The 18507-nt window shown below is 37.3% G+C and overlaps 1 long non-coding RNA gene across 1 annotated transcript; it reads left to right on the top strand.

The window, feature by feature from the left end:
* The first annotated feature begins 15038 nt into the window (after positions 1-15038).
* On the top strand, positions 15039-17013 carry LOC139125879 (uncharacterized). The gene is made up of 2 exons (XR_011550396.1): positions 15039-16337; positions 16827-17013. It is a non-coding gene; the product is annotated as an uncharacterized lncRNA (long non-coding RNA).
* The last annotated feature ends 1494 nt before the right edge of the window (positions 17014-18507 follow it).

The following is an 18507-nucleotide window of genomic DNA, read 5'->3' as shown; positions in this document are numbered from 1 at the left end:
TGGGTGTTTGAATAGAACACACAAGTGAGGAGCCACAATACTTATCATGTTGATGTGATCTAAACAGTTTACTCTCTGTCAATACGTCAACACTCCGTTGACTTTGGTGGACGAAAAATGATACCATCAATGCAAAGGGATGCTGTCCAGTTTTTCTGTGAAGCAGTAGACATTTGTGTGAGCAGGAGTGTATATCGAAAAATAGTTTTTTATTTTGTCATTTGCACTGAGTCATGGAAACCACACAAAATATTCATTCTAATTAACTTCAGTCTCTACCCTCTGGTTTATTAAGCAATAACCCCCGCCGCAGGAGGGTACACACGAGATTTTGGTACAATGCGCGACATATAGCACGAGTCGATAGGCGAGTGCTATATAGAGCGAATTGTACCAAAATCGAGTGTATACCCGACTGCGAAGGGGGTTATTGCTATTATATTATATCAACTTGCGTGTATTTGCTGTCTTACTTGGGTATTTTCATCACTCTAAGCGCAAAATGCAGAAAACGGACGTCTGAGAGATCGAACGTCGGAAATTCTGCGCCCGAGACCGAGCATTGTTATAAGTTGGGATTCCGTACAGGCACACGGTATCCTACGATAAATACGCATTACGTCCATATCGACATTGCATTTTATTCGCATGCAACACGAACGATACTGGTCAAAAAATACCTGCTGCACTCGACTCGCACTCACACAGAAAATGGGTCAAGAGTTCAAATCAAAAGAAAAAAGTAACAATTTTTTTCGTAAATTTACATAAGAACAATAGTCCTGGTTTTTTGCATACTAAAAATTGATTCGTCTCATTCTGTACCGCATAACGTCGCGACATTCAGTGGTAGCACAGTGAAGTTACAGGATCTATTTTTGATGGATAATTTGGACGTTAATTGTACTAGAAAACATGCAGTTTTAAAATAATCCAGACTTGCGATGACTGCAACTGTGATGAACAGTTGTGCAGATTCTGAGCGTGTTGCCCGATGCAGGGAGAGCTGGACACTGACACTGCTCGTTGCATTTGATGTCAAATATCGTCGCAGTCGCCAGGAGTCATCCCATTGTTATTTTGAACTTCTTGGTCTACATCGTTAGGACATCCGGATCTGTTATAGCCCAAAACTTTAGTAAATAATATCTTACATACCGTTACTGTGAGGAAGTGTCAATTTATTTGTGTATAAACAATACTATCTTCATTTTAAAGAGCGGTACTAGGATATATCGCGTCTCGACTCCGGACTCCCGCAATATCAAGCAAAGCACGGTGCGCTGTCGCCCTAATATTTGTGTGCATCATACCCCAAAACGTGCTGCTTCAGAGATATTGTCTTTCATCATCGATCCCAACTTATTTACACCAAGAGGTGAGTTACAGACCCACTCTTTATTGGTGTATCAAAATTCGGTCTTCGGTCTTTGAAACAAAGTGGATTGTTTCGGTCTTTCTTGACGGTCTATGGTTTAGATAGGTACCTTCAAATGCACCGACCGGGCAATTTTCGAAAATGCTGGTTTAGGGGCCCGTTTTAGCACTGCTGTCAGTGCTAAAACAGTATTTTAGCATCGATGGAATGAGCTCTCGTCCAATCAGAATGGCGCATGGTAGCATGATATAATATAATAAGTAATTAAGCACTGCTTTTGTGTGTTCTATCAAAACACTCAAATGTATTTCTTAGTGTCTGAATTCGATTGCAAGGTTTATGCAGTGTAAACGTTGGAAGGCATGCATTTTCTACGCAGTTAAATTTATCCTTGACAGAGACAGACTTCTATTTGTGCATATACAGACGTGAATAATTTACATAATGGTACTTTATTAGAATATGATGGTTCAAGTGCATATTATGTGTACCAGAAATCTGATTGTGGAATTCCACTTAAAATGTCCATCCACTATGTACACGGGAGTCTATGAGAAAACTATGAACATTTTTTTTCCAATAGAAAAATAGACAAACCTGGGATTTATGTAGCTCGATTATTAATATTAATGCACTCGATTAGACTAGGGTGGTAACAAAGAGATGTGTTCGCCAGAAATTTGATTATGAAATTTCGCGGAAAAGTAGATTCACTGTACATGGGAGTTTATGAGGATACTATGAATATTTTACAAGGATGGATAAATCTGTGTATTTATGTACTTTCGATTATTCATATTAATGTACTTGATTAGACTAGTGTTGTAACAAATGGATATGTGTGCAAAAAATGAATTTTTGAATTTCACTGAAATGTTGGTTCACTTTACATTAGCATCTATGAGAAAACTATGAATACTTTGTTTACAATGCTAAATTGAATCAATTGGTGCTTTTATAGGTGTTTGATAATTGATACAAATGTACTAGATTCAAATAGGATATTTTAAAGTTCAGAGGTTGACAACAATTATGATATTGGAATTTCACCTGAAAATATAATGTCACTTTGCATGGCACTAGTTGTCTACACGTAAATGTTAAATGATTTCCATGACAAAACACGTGATTTTACGGGGTTTTCTGTCTTGTTGTTACTTCCATGTTTACTTTGCGCTAAAAAATTTTGGGTCGCAGGCAAAAAAATAGGGTAGGTATCGGAACAGGACAACTTTTTTTGCCTATCCTATCCATCTGCAGGCCATCAAGACTTTGGTCGGCCTCTGTAAAGGATGCTTCATAGTAACTTAATCATCATCAAACTTAAAATTTTAAAAACTTTCAATTACGTCGCCCTGGAGTTCGATATTTTTCCTCCTTCAGTAGTATTTTTCTCTGTATTACTCCAATAATAATGCCATACAGCAATTGCAATGCCGTAAAATCGATAATTTTATCAAGCTTCAGCAGCCGAAAACCATATGGATTTAACGCAGAAAGGACCCATCATGTAGTTACTTATAATCCAAGCCAGGCACAGATAGGTGAGACACTACACATACGGTGTCCAAAGTTAGAGAGTGGAGTCGTTTATGTTCCAGACACCTTCGATTTGGTATTTGACCTTATAGTATCGGTCACCCAAATAACCGAGTAGTTCAGAATATCACAAAAATATAATCAAGTGCATTGTTTTAGAATTCGAGGGACAGATACTTCTCGATCTGAGTAATCATAATGTTATTGAATGTTATCGTGATCCCTATGAACATAAAAAGTAGAGATGAAACGTGATTCTGAAGAGTATTCAGAACGAAAATCTCCGAATCTAATAAGTGGTGCGGCTTATGCAGACAATAACATCGTTTATGATAGTCTACCTCTTGAGGTTTATGATACGAAATATGCCACGCACTTGACTCATCCCTTCATCAAAGGTCATAGGTTACTTATTCATCAGCGCTCGGCAGCAACATCGAGTGGGAAATTACCCTTGTGTGTCTGTCTCCTAGTTAATTGTCAGTGAAAATCTCCCTACAGCAGGTTATACAAACTTACGAATATTCAATTTGAATATTAAAATGGTTGTAGACTTCATGACACTACTGACACTGGAAATGCATTCAACATTTAAATTTACAGTTGAGAAGTACCTAAAAAACAACATTTTCCGTTGTTGAAATATTTCAGCGCTAAAAGCAAAACTAAGAAATTATTCTTGATATTAAAACAAGTGCAAAACCAATCGGAACGTTCCAATGCCTGCTCAGAGGATCAACCAAAACAACCTTTAAGGGACCCATCAAAGGCGAAATTCTTAGATACTCGCCTACATGCAATACCCAATTGATTTCAAGAAAAAAAGTAGCATTCTTCACAAGCAAATAAATAAACAGAGAATGTACGGCAACATAAACCAAACAGAAACCATACTCAAAACCGTAAAAAGAAAAAAAACAAACAAACAAACATTCACAACATAAAATGACTTGATCTTCACAACAACATTTAGGCTCAACACATATCAAAACAAAGGATAAAAAAGAAAGCCCGTCAAATATTTGGAAGAACTTGAAAAGTGGGAAGCGTTAAAAACCCTTTTGCCGAAACAACCAACAAGAGCCTACAATAAAAACCAGTGTATAAATTAAAGCAGCGGCATTGAGGGTTCAAATGAATCCAAACAAATGGCAAGGCCGTATCTGTGATGAATTATCTAAAAATTAGGTAAAACATCACCACAAGGAACCTTCAAACCAAATTTCAAAGCAATTGGATGAGTAGTTTCTAAGAAGATTTTGACCTGTTTTTTTTAGCAAAAATGGCGAAATTGCCAAAAAAGAGTCGTGCATAGATCAGCACAATTCAATACGTCTTGAAGGAATTACCTCCAGAAACCTGTATACCAAATTTCAAAACGAACCACCTCGCAATTTTAGAAAAAAAACTTTTTTTTGAAAAAACGACATATTTCCCCAAAATATAGGCCGAAATACGCATATTTCATCAAGATTTCATCAAATACGGCCGTTTTTGAAAATAAGTTTTTGTTTTTACAAACTGGTTAAATTTTGTACATATAGGGTTGATTGTTACAAATATGGTTGACACGTCAACCCTAACAATCAACCCAATTTGTAACAAAAGTTAACCCCTTATAGGTTTAGTATGATTTCGGTCAGAAAACAAAATTTTTAACATTTTTTACCGAATTTGGTGAAAATTGCCCCGAAACATACAAACCTTTGGCATGTATCTGAACGACTTGATTATATCTTACGAGTAGGGCTCTTATCCTTAGGAGTCTGCACAACGAAATTTAATCTCACGAGCATTTTCGGAAAAATGAGTTTCGACAAGGAAAACAAAGAAAATTGCCCGCCAAACATGCTAATGTGTATATTTCATCAAGACTTCATCAAATACGCCCAAGTGTTTTTGAAAGTTAGGTTTCGTTGCAAGTTGGTTAAATTTTGTTACAAATAGGGTTGATTGTTACAAATAGGGTTGGTTATTACAAATAGGTTTGACACGTCAACCCTATTTGCCCCAAACATATAAATATGTGTATTTCATCAAGATTTCATCAATTACGGCCAAATTTCTTTGAAAATTAGGTTTTGTTACAAATAGGGTTGATTGTTACAAATAGGGTTGACATGTCACCCTATTTGTAACAATCAACCCAATTTGTAACAAAAGCAGTTTCGGAAAAATGAGATTTGACAAGGAAAAAAAAAAAGAAATTGCCCTCAAACATACAAATATGCATATTTATTAATATTTCAACATATTCGGCAAAGTTTTTTTTGAAAATTAAGTTTTGTTACAAATAGGGTTGATTGTTACAAATAGGGGTGATACAGGCCCTAGGTACTACACTGAATTGTAATGTTGTCTTTGATTGTAGATCGCAGTCACTGTTTTTGGTCTACAGCCAAAGAAAATAGTTCTTTTTAAAGCTCACGAGCAGCACAATAAAACTACAGGGTCTGCATGCATTGTCGACGCCATCGTCCGTAAGTTTGATGTTGTTGAACAGGCGGAAGTTTTAATTAGAAGATATCTTAGCAAGACCTTAGAAATTCACGCTGCAGCTACTACGATATACATATTTGGCTTATATACTCCATTTTTGGCACGTTTTGAGTCATTCTGTGCAAAAATGTATGCGCGACATGAAGTTGAACGATGTATAGAAGGTCAGCAACTGGAGCGATTCTCACTTGGCAGTGAACCGAACGATGTGCTGCAGAAGCGTGGCTTCATGAACGATACGTCATGGTGAGCTGTGATTCATTGGACACGATTTCAGTGAGTTTCTAGAAAGTTGAAGAACTTAATTCTTCTCATTTGCTCATTTGTGAATATGTCCATAGAAACTTTGGACAGATCGCGATCGATTCTGTTTTTGCCGGACAGTCACGTCCGCGCTCGTCAAATAATTTATTCAAGACTACGCCATTCATGGTGAATCGCGTTAGACATGCGAGTGTGACATTGTGTTCAGAGGGAGTGTCATCCCGGTTACATCGAATTTCCGTGTATCTGTTGTGATTTGTGTGACCTAGAGTTTTATCCAAGACAAATAAATGATAGTTTTGCCTTTACAAATCATCGTTTCTATGATATGATACTGTTTTGAGCTGTACGGTATGACATGGCGTTGGTAGCGCTATTGACTTTGCTATGTAAATTTTGAGTTTTAAATTAAAAGAAAATTAACGTTTTTTTTGAATAACAGACAATATTTAATTCAAAGAGGACATGAAAAAGGTCATTTTTAGGTTGTTTTTTTGAGTCAATCATAGTTATTGGTGTGCTGGAATTTTATAGTTGTGATTCTAGTAACACATTAATTTTCACATTAAGTAGTTAGGCTTTTATTCTGCACGCATATGCATTTGCATTGAATTAATGCAGCTGAAGTAATACAAGAGAATTACAAGTGTGTTCATGATGCATCAAATAATCGTACAGTTTGTTGGTTTCCTTCAGAATGTTTACCTGAATAGGGTTTGAATATATTTTATTAAAGTAATTAAAAGTATATTAAGCATTTTAGGCGTCACTCTGTTTCAATTGTATATGTCAACAAATTACAATATAATTTATCATCAATGGTGGTATTTGTAAGTAAACATATTATTTGGTCACTTCTTCTGGGTGTATACATTTGCCATTAGTTGCTTTAAACTTAAATCACTGAAAATAAGTACTGACTGAATTAGTGCAGTGAACCTGTCAACAAAGTCCAGCAACAACTCATACACTGCGATTTTCTTCATCTCCACTACACTAGTATACAAATTGAAAAATGGTCAGGATGTTGAGTAATGTTGATGGACGAATCTTGAAACAAATGCAAGCCAAAGCAAGACATATCCTGTGCCAATAAGGAAAAACTTGTCCAGGCTTATAATAAAGTAGGTCACATTCTTGTGCAAGCCGTTTGTTGCAATCCGTCCGTTATTTCCTTGATGGACCATTCATATGGACAAAAGGCTTAGCCATGCCTGGTACTTGTACAGACACACAGAGGGACATCCCAATGACTTTTAGACATTCACACATCAGCCCACCCAATTATGCAGAAGCCATGAGTATATGTAGTTATACTGAACCAAGTCTGCCGTTTCTTCAACACATCTCTCCACCACCATATGATGACACACCTCCAGTTGTGATGTCTGGAGACTATCCAAACTCACAGACAACTATTGAACCTTTTCCAGTAAATTCTGCTGGTATAAGTGATACATCAGCATATTGGATACTGCGAAGTGGCCTTCCTGTTGATAAATCACCAACCAAATCTCAGTTGAAAGAAGAAAAAAGAACAGCTGAAAAACAGGCCAGAATAGCAAAACAGAAACTTAATTCTGTCACAAAACCGAAAGAACAACTCAGTGGTTTAGTAGGTGTACGAGTAAGAACTTTAATGCATGAAAACTATTCACTACTACAAGTGGCAGAAAAGCATCCAAGTCCGTGAAAGCTGTTAATCAGGAAGTCAGAAATATGCAGAAAGAGAACGACAGTCTATCTCGAAGGTTAAATGAAAAGAGCAGAGAAGCGGAGTTATGGAAGAAGCCGCAAATGAAATGATGGATATTGCAAATATCAAGGAGCTGGAAGCTAAAACATCTCTTCAGAGAAAAGACCATATTGAAGTTTTAAAGAACACAAAACTACATCTCAAGCAAATTATATACAGACGTGAAAAGAACATTCTTGATTTGAAGGAAAAGGTGAAAGATGCAAAAATGGAGGAGTTGGAAGACAGAAAAACAGCAGCCATAATTTTCTTTGAAGGAATTGTTGATGAATATAAAAGAACAACTGAAAGAGAGAAAAGACAGAGCAGAGATTCTGCAAAAGCGAATATCAGAATTAGAACACCTAGAAACACTAGATGGTGGCATCTATAAACCGGAAGTGCGACTTACTTACTATTTCTTACTAACATTGTGTGTGTCATCAAACATAATCGAATCTGTTGCAAACCTTGCAAACATAAATAGGGAAAACATTGCTCTGCCCAAGAGAACCACTGCTCAGAGGATGAAGATAGAAGCAGGGCATTTAGCAACAGTAAAGGGACTAATCAACTGATCATAAACAAGTGACAATAATGTTGCATACTAAAGTGACCACACAACCAAAGGTCAGTTACATTGGTTGTCACACAAAATCATACTCAGCCCAAGTGCAAGTGAAGATGGAATGAAGGACAGAGTTTTCTCACTTGCTATGACTCCAGAGGAAAATGAAAGAGCTAAGGAGACTGTGGCAGATTTTGCAAACCATTTATCCGATTTGCAGTCAGTAGCCAAGGGTGTTGATGTAAATGCTGAATTTGTGGGCTTTGACCAAATTAAATCACACATAAAAATAGAGCAAATGTTGAGACTAAAGTGACAAGACTGCTGACAGAAATGAAAGTGGCTGACATGCAAGAACATAACCCTGATTGGACAAATCTATCAGATGCTGAAAGGGCGAAACGAAGCAAAATTTATGGTTACACATGTGCTGCTCACAAGTGCCAGAATATTACAGCTGCCATGTGCAAATCAGATTTAATCTTTCTTAAATACCAACGGCATGGAAATAGGAGAGGTATGGTTGGTGCCAAGGCCCACATATATGCAACTGACAAACTACTTTGTACAGAGAGCAGGAAAGAGTATGTCCAAGGGAAAGAGTTCAGAGGCTTTTGCCTTGCTCACAGTGAACTAGATAAAGATGTTCAAAAACTGTTAAGGCCGATAGTAGGTAACAATTTCTTGATTTTCTTCCACAATGCCATTCCATGCTATGTTGGAAGACAATGCCATTCCATGCTATAATGGAAGACAGATGATACAACTATATATCATGGACAAATGAGAACAAAAAGGTCCCCAGAACAGACTTGAAACAGCTGTACATAATGAGTATTTCAATGAAAAAAGTCATGGCAGAAGAAAGAGCCTATGGAATACCATATTATGAGATATGCTTGCACCTCATGAATATGGCTGTGAAAGTTAAATGCCCACTGGACATGAATGTGTTCTATCAACATATGTTGACAAACTTACTGTCTGGAGTGAAGATGCAACTTCACTTTTGAATGGTGCAGACAGTGTGTGGCCTGATGTAGCAAGATTCTAGAAAGACAATTACAGTACATGGAGGCTGTTAGGGAACCGTGTGACACAGACCAGTGTGTTCTTGAACTGTTACAAGTGATGTGCAAAGGTGGGGCAGAGATGCTGCAGAGTCATGCAAGGGAGCATCTCACTGGAGGAGAATATCATTATCCATGAGCAGAACACACAGCCAAACTTTTTTGGAGATGACACTAATTTGCGTGTAGAACAAGACTTTGGTATCCTAGAACAGCAACACCATATTGCTCCTGCATATAACCCCTTAACATTACAATGTATGGTACGTGCCAAACAAGATGGCCCGGCAGAGTGGCTCTAGCCGCAATCAAAGCAAACCCAGACGAAACTGTGTCAGTAACACGCAGAGGAGCCTCAAAATTGTCACAGAAATGGGGTATAAAAGCGATACAATTGAAACGAATGTATGAGCAGGAAAAACTTCGTCGAGGACAGCAGAAATGGAGGCAGGCTGCTGCAGCACAGACAAAAGCAGACAGGAAGAGAACACTAATTCAATAATTTGCAGTTGGAGAATTTGTAACCTGCACCAGGAAAGTGACTAAACTGCCGTTGACTGCTGTCAATACTCAACTACAACTGTGGGCTGCCCTAGGCGTAGTTGGATATTGATATTGAACCTGACGACAAGTTTTTGGTGTAGCAGCTTATTGATTATGCATGTGTAGATTTTTAACCCTTTCAAGCCTGACAATGTATTGCATACATGTATAATGATAATATTTAGCCATGCTCCCAGAAAGTCAAATAAGGACTTTAATATTGCATTTGGGTTTATTTCTTTTTCAGACCCAAATTTTGCTGCATATGGATGGATTTATTCGCAAACAAATGAAATCCTGGCTTAAATCTCTACAAACCTCTAGCATTGTCTTGGTATCCTGGCTTAGTCAGCTCTACCTGTGACAGACATGTAAGTTCATCGTAGAAATTTCAGTCAGGGTCAAATGAACTGACAGACACCCAAGTCAGTTTGCCTTTACTTGTTAGTTTATCATCCAATCAATTATATAGTGTTCTGTACAAGCAAAAGTGTGACACAAGGGATAAATCTTCATGTAATATTAAATCCTTTGCATGACTTTCTGAGATCATTGCTAAAGTTTATACAGAATCAAAGTCCAAGGAAATTCAGGCCTAAAAGGATTAATGTGCCAACCAGAAATGTGCCAACAGTCAAGATGTGTGCTGCCATGAATGGCATGTTTGATTTTGGAATGTTCAAAACATTCATGATCAATATCTGTGCTATTACCAGATGAGAATACGTTTTTGATAAAAAAAGATATACCTTGCCATTATCCTAAAAAATAGAAAGTGCAGAAAACTAAACATCTGAATGTGACATCATGTGCACAGAGAACACAAAGATTGTACGACTCATTTGTCGCCATGCCCAGTGGGGCACTGCACTCTGACTCTGCCTGCAATCTGGATGCTGCTTATTCCCAGTTGACAGTTATATTTTATGGAAGTGTTACCTATACACAGTAAAATTTCTAATCTTTATCATTTACCTATGCCATGTGTTGTGTCTGTACTGAGTTCAGTGACATGATTTATCATGTTGATTTGCATGTCAAGAAAGTGATACGCCGTGTTGATTTGCATATGAAAGGAATGATCAGCGCGTCTTTCTTTATTCAATTGAATATTTGCATATGAAAAAGTGATACGACCTGTTGATTTACATAACAAAGCCTGATACGGCCTGTTGATTTGCATACCGGACTACTTATATGGTGACTCCTAATCATAACAAACCATGGTGCCCGTCTATGATTTTGACTTTGACTACGATATCATGTCCGATCTCCAAAAGTGGCAGGGTTTTGAAGCATAGGAAATGCGGGTAACTAAATAAAACACATGCATCGATATCGGGTTAACCTGCTAGTAGTGCTACAAATTTGAACAAATTAAAGAGCAGAGCATCACACCGTACGGGCACTGACAGATCGATGAAAGACCAGCTGCTCCGTCCATGCATAAAGTGCTATCAGACATGTCGGAGGACTGGCAAATCCAAAAGCACAACTTTCAAAAATACCATGTATTCATGGTAAATGCGTTCTGGAAAATAATATCAAACACAACACTTGCATGTACCGTACGGATTCGGTAGATATCCTACATGTTTGATGACAGAGTTCAAACATTTCTCTGCTCAACCGTAAAATAATTGTCAATGAGCCAGCGGATAGATTATGTCAGACGCTAGTATATCTCTCCGCCTTAGCAAACAGATGTAGTCCATCAAGAAAAACCACAGTGAAACGTATCATATTTTAATTACGAGATTTATTCATTCAATAACGTGGGCATAGGTATATGATAAAGAGGTTATTTCTCGATATCACCTCTTGGTAGGGTCTTATTGCTGCTCGTGCGGTTGTGGGCCTCATCATACTCGTCTTCGACTCGTGTGATGTGGCCCACAACCGCACTCGCAGCAATACGACCCCACCAAGAGGTGGTATCGAGGGATAACCTCATATTATCTGCTGTGCAACTTCAAGGGCTAAGCCCTATATAATAACATTTCGTATGTTGTAATATCGGTAGATGATCGACTGATTCCACCTTTCTTTTTCAAATTTACTGAAATTTGCATCAAAGAAAAAAACGCATGAAATTTTGGCATTTATTGACCCAAATTGTTATCTCTCTTACACTTAGGTGATTTATTTGAAATCTCCTTTTATGGCAAGAGTTGCATGGTTGACATTATACAGAACAGTAATAGTAGAACAGATAATCCATATATTTGAAAATGTGAACTCAAATATATGGATTTTTTAGTTGCCCTAACTTTGCAATTTCTCCATTTTTGTGTTGAAAATTGGCTTCTTTTTCAATTTTTAGACCCAATTTTACCAGCCTTCTTGGTGTCAGGTTTTCTGAAAGTTTTTTTTTTATCCTTGTCCTTGGATACTATGCTGAGTATACATTTCTTATAATCAGACGTAACATATTTATTTTTAAAATAGCAGTTGACAAATTTCACATGAGAATATCATTTTTGGGACAACTAATTTGCTTATTTAATATTTGACCATGTGACAGGATTTTTTAGCGTCTGTGATTCATTTCAACCAAAGTGTCATACTTTCTGAAAGTTTCAGCATTCTAGCTCACTTAATCAAATAAATCAAATTTTTCCCATTTTTTACAATTTAATATGTACAAAATAGCAAAATTGGTGGGTTTAACACAAATGTTTAGTAAAATCTAAGCGTTTGTCATTTTCACTGACCATGTGACTCTCTTAACATGACACCAGAGATTCGTCCCACAAAAAATGATTACTACAAATCGTTTCCTTTAAATGTTATGACTTTTTTAAAAGTCAGATTTATTCAATTCGACGCTATTTTCATACCATGGGCCTTCTTTATTAAAGGCATCAATTTGAACTGTCCAGATTTTCTATTACATATAATCATTAACACTACATTGAAATATTTTAGTATAATTTCGAGGGAGCAGTTACAAGACAATCAAAGTCACAAAGTGCAGGTAGTGTACATTCTTGTGGACAAAACAATATCATCTGTAACCTAATGCAATGACTTTGTATACTTTTCATCACATCAATCTGTATGAATGACAAGTGACCACAAAATCAGTGTGAAATTTCTTGTAATGCTATTTTCCGTTTGTCTATAGAAACATACTTTTGAAAATCATTTAAATGGAGAATGAGAAAAATGATCTTTGATAGGAAATATTCACTTTTTAAAACTAGTCCAAGGATTTGCAAACACATAAGACACCTGGTAAATTTCCAGAGTAAGCTATGATGGTTTGCACAAATTTTACTCTGAAAGACAGGTTCGCCTTTCTCTATAAAGCTTACTTTTCAAAATCATTTTAAATAAGAAACTGAGATGCGTGAGCTTTTTAAGGTAATTTTCACATGAGTAGTAAGAATTATGTGGTCATTTGGGATAAATAGGAATAATTTACACCCATTTTAGCTACAAATGGGAGGGGGGATTTTCCCTTCCTGTAGCCTCATGCGCAAGCGGTGAGTCATAGCCAGCGCATTGTGCAAGTCCCCTTCGGAACGTGGATGACCTATATATGAACTCAGTGGGGGAATTCCCTATCTAGTATTGCAACATTCTTACATTATTCAAAATAACTACAGTGAAAGGAAAGGAAATTCCCCTCATGTAACCCCATTTTCTAACAGAACGCATCAGTGAGCATTGCCATAGCAACCTTTCGGAACGGGCACTGATGCGTATAAGCCGATTGTGCAAGTGGTGATAAAAAAATAACCATGTGCCATCATGTAGCAACACATTTCATTAGGGCTATTTATAAACACACGACATGTATAGACATGTACGTGTGACTCATCTCCGTCGAACTAGGTATATATAAGGGACTGGTCAGTTTCTTCGGCCTGGGGGGCGTGGATTCATAGGGGGGGGGGGGTCAGCCAGTTTTTGACTTTGGTGATAGGGGGAGGGGGTCACCATGTTTTTGAAATGCCCAATAGGGGGGATCAGTGTGTTTTTGAATTTCGACACAGGCTCATCATTGCCTACAATGCATCGTGTCAGTCACAAATTTCATCATTCAGTTGCATTTTTCGGCGCACCCTTCGGGCGTGTAACTTTATAATCAGATATATTTTTAGCATGCCCAACTTTAACATATCAGGCATATATATATCAGAGATATCTGTATGTTCAATATTTTTCAGCGTGCTCTTTGAGCACATTACTTTAGTATATCAGGCATTTTTCAGCATGCCCTTCCAGGACATGACTTTAATATACAAGAAATATATATCAGAGGTATCAGGTGTTTCATATTTTTCTCTGCGCCCTTCGGGCACCATACTTTAATAAATCAGAGATATATGCCAGGATTCGTGATGTTTGCTAAGTGAAAGTGTACCATTATGAAATCTGCATTTCATATGAAAAACATGACAAATTCCTGATACTTTTCTGTTCTCTGTATAAGAATTCAGTATGAGAAAGCATTATGCACAAATATTTCACAATATATATTTGATATAGTGACTTATTTTAGAGATAGAAAAATGACAAGATATCTTTCGTTGTCATTGATGCAACTGTTTTTTCTTTGCGTCTCAGGTTTTGAGTAGAATGATGCTTTTTTACGACCAAAATAACAGTTAAAAGGCAGTTTTTGTCATTATTAGCTGTGCTTTTATGGTTTCAATGTTACAAGAAAAGGTCATCTCAGACACTGCACACATCAGATTGGCTAAAATGCCTCTCTATGACTCCTCAAGAGATTTAATTAGATGGCTGGCAAGTCTTAACACCCATCAAAATTTTTGATTTACTGCTTTTTCCTCTTTGATATTAATGATTGACATCCATTTCTGTTCACGACTTCTGGTTAAGCATAGAAAATGTGAAATACATTCACAACTCGTTCAAAAATGTACTGTATTCAAACTTCAAGATTGACACTTTCCCTTACCAAATTCTCGCCACCAAAGGTATATCTTAGGTATCTCTTTGGTATACCAGAGGTATACCAAATCACTTCTGGTATACTCCTGGTATACCAGATGTGTACCTATTTTCAAGCTCGATTTTTGATACAGTGTACCAAAGCTGTACCTCAGTAATCAGGTATAAGTTAGGTATACCTAACATGTACCAGTTCATTTTAGGTAGGAAACAGGTAGTACCTATTATGTACCTCTTCTACTATGTATGGTCAAGTTGAAGACTGGTATACCAGAAATATACCAATCCATGACTTAGTATTTTTTTGCCATGCCAGTCTGCTTGTACAGTGCATGTCAAGTTGAAAACTCTTGTGATATATACCTGAAATGTCTCTGCCTGTTTGACTGATTCCTATATTATTGCTGCCAATATGGAGTAACTGTATTGTGTGACTGGTCATATTCAAGCAATGCAAAATTTATCTTTCATTTATATTCATTTATTTTAAAAAATCCAATGAACCACTTATTAATTAAATTGTAAACACAAATCTGCTCCTAAAAATCGATACAAATCAGCAACATTGCTATTTTTGGATGGGTATTTATGAGTGCATGTGTAGTGACATTAACTATGTCATTTAATTTGGTTGGGTAAATCATGGTTTGATCAACAGCAGAATTTTTCGGAAAACACATTATTAAAACAGGGACTTGTCTGTCTTGCAAGTCTAGCCCTGTAGTTTCTCATAATATTTTCACACCAAAATTATGATGCAGTTTCAAACGAAAAGTTGTTTAATTACGTTTATCTGTACGTACACCTCTTTGTAAATGAGCAGCAAGGACAGGTCGTAGAGTTTTAATCAATACCGCAAATTTGTACCTTAAAAATGTTGACAGACGAGAACTTTTCATTTAAGAAACAGACAAGTTAATTTCAATGCATTCAATGTCTAAAGCAAGGACCCGTTACCTCCAAGCACAGCATGTGACCGCGGTCGTATTACAACTCTGAGCAAACGATCCGTAGAGTCATTTTAGGATGCCCTTCATGGTAGTCTGCTGTCTCCCTGCAGCGATGTCCCTAACAAAATCTAGCCATCTGATGACATGGATTAAGGTGAAGGCTTTTATCTATGTTTTCAGCATCAGAGCTATTGCCGATCACACATTTGAGGTTTAGGATACTACATCCCGAGCTGCTAATCAAAAATCCAGTATGCTCCTTTGCCAAAGTCCAACGCGTTTTGTTTTGTCGGCCCAGCTATGAGCAGCCATTATGTTTACTCTCAGGTCACGGGTTCATCATGGTCAGTTCGCGCATTGATATAGATTCTTCGTGCTGAAAGAATTTTACTCTCTTCGCAGTCTTTCTATCATTCAAATCAACCATTTTTATTCATGTAATAAATTGATTGCTATATTTAATATGAAACATAACAGATTTGTGCAGATGTAGAGTCAAGTCCATGCGTTTAAAAATGGAACTATTTTATCGATCGCGTAATGATTTATAGATAGCACTTCCGTGAATGTCATGAGGCTCAATCGGCGCGAATTTAGATTTTAGTGTTGTCGGCTGTGTATTTGTGATCAGGGAGTTATCTGATGGACAATTTTGTGATCTTTCTATGGAATTACCACCCAAATGATATCATAGTGTCGCAAAAACGTGTATACAGTACCAGGGACAGACAGAGTTCAAAATTTGTGAACGCGAAAAGCAGTAAAAATTCCGACTATATTTTCTCATATGTGACACACAACGGAGACTCGGAGAGACCTCGCTGCAAATGGGAACCGTCCAGCGTCTATCCTGCCAGCAGATCAGAATGTAAGTCAATGTGCTGTCTATTTGCACATCGCTATTATGTTCTGTAACCCTTGTATTGGTATGTTAAACAACAGATGCGTTTTGTTGAGCACGGATTCATACAGAATTCATTTGTTTCACAACAGCTGTACATTGTCGCCATCGTGTATGTAAACATGTAGCCCTGCGTACGATGCTGTACGTGTGTTCCGCTACAGCTGATCGCCCCGGGTGAGCGGGGCGATCAGCTGTAGCTAGTAAACATGGTGCTCCTCCGTTTCTAGCTCCTTGTAAACAGCATACTGCGAGTTGTTGGCTGTCCATTTTAATCATTATTTATAAAGATCATAATTATTTATGCATTTGGTTTCTCCGCTTCAATTTTTCAACTTGCTTTTATCTCATTTTCAAATAATTACAGATTTCTTTCATCAAATTACGATATGTTCACAGGTTTTGGTCAAACAAGAAAGACTCTACACTCTATTCTCAATGATTTGTATTTTTCAGAATGCATTGCTGGTACTGTAAACGGACAAGAAATACAGAGAGCAAGAAAGCCAAATCACAGCCTTTGACAGTAATATAAGTGTTTCATGAAACTTCATATGTCAAATTAATGTCTTTTTAAGACACTTAAGTTGCACGAAATGAGCATGGCATATATAAAATAAATCATACCACAAATTGAATTTAACCTTTTTTTCTCTGTTGTCTTTTTAATAATACCTTTATTTGCTATTAGCATGGTTTCTTGAGATGCTGGTATTTCAAAGCTTAGTCGGATAAACATATCTTGTGCTGTCAACAATCTGTTAAATTTGTCAGCTTCTCATTCTCAATCATGTCATTATCGTTGGCATTGGCCAATTGTCTACAAAAGTGTTTTTAACAACTTCTATGTGCATATCATCTGAACTGAATTTATTATTGTAAGAGAAGAGAAAAAATGTTGAAACTTATGGTACAATGCATAATTTTTGCTGTCACCTGAGTATGTTAATTGTTTCTTTGGTTGTCAGCATCTCTGGTTTTTCTGGTAAAGAGTCAGATCCGATCCATCTCAGGACACTGTAATACCAGAAGTAAACCTTACAAAAACAAATGGGTATAATTTAGGTAAATACCTGAAATTTACCTATTTTGTTTACATAGTTCAGATCATCTGAACAACTATGTAAACAAAGTAGGTACATTGCAGGTATAATACCTAAATTATGCCTATTTGTTTTGGTAAGGTATATTTCTGGTATACCTATTTTGGGACGCACGTGTCCAAATCTGGACAACTGCAGGTATACCTACATTGTACCTATTTGGTATACCTGAGGTATACCTGTGGTTTAAAAAAGAGCCTACCTCAGGTAGTCCAGATTTGGACACTTTTGCCAAAAATAGGTATATCTAAGGTATACCTATTTTTTCGGCAAAAGTGTCCAAACTTGGACTACCAGAGGTAGGCTCTTTTTTAAACCCAAGGTATACCTCTGGTATACCAAACATGTACCTACTTGGTCTGAAAAAGTATACCTCAGGTATGTTTTTATTGTACCAGAATTTGGTAAGGGTTGAAATTCCTATCTTACAACTGACATGTCAACAATTTCATTAAAACACAGAATGACTGTTAAAATCCACTTTTGTTTTACAGTTGTCGCGTGGGGGGTGGGGGGTAACCTGATTTCGAAATTTTGGATAGGGGGTCACCCTGTTTTCAAAATTTGGAATGGGGGTCTGCCACTTTTTTACGTCGGCAAAAAATAATCCACCGCGCCGCCCCCCCCCCCCCCTCCAGGCCAAAGAAACTGACCAGTTCCTAAAGGGGTCCGATAGGGTGTTGTCAATCAGTCGACGACCAGACTATCAGCGGAGCACATTCTAGCTGATGTAATTATATAGATACGGCTAGTTTTCAATCAGGTTCGAACCCACAACATACAGCATCATTCGCCTAGCGGAGAGGCCACAGAGAGAACGGCTCGGCCAAATCTCCACTTCCAAAAAGAGTGGTTCAATAGCCGGCTAAGTTGTTACATTTTTCTGACTGAGACCACTCCACACGTTGTAGAGTTTGTGAAGCACTCACGCATGCATGCTCATGATCACACATCGCAAATACAAACTTTATTGAGGCGAAGACCACAAATTTCATCGCTTTAACTGGGCGAACGATAACCTTGGGGACAATTCT

Source organism: Ptychodera flava (genome assembly GCF_041260155.1).
Source record: "Ptychodera flava strain L36383 chromosome 3 unlocalized genomic scaffold, AS_Pfla_20210202 Scaffold_26__1_contigs__length_13983176_pilon, whole genome shotgun sequence".
NCBI classification, from domain to species: domain Eukaryota; kingdom Metazoa; phylum Hemichordata; class Enteropneusta; family Ptychoderidae; genus Ptychodera; species Ptychodera flava.
This window is presented reverse-complemented; position numbering and strand designations above follow the sequence as displayed.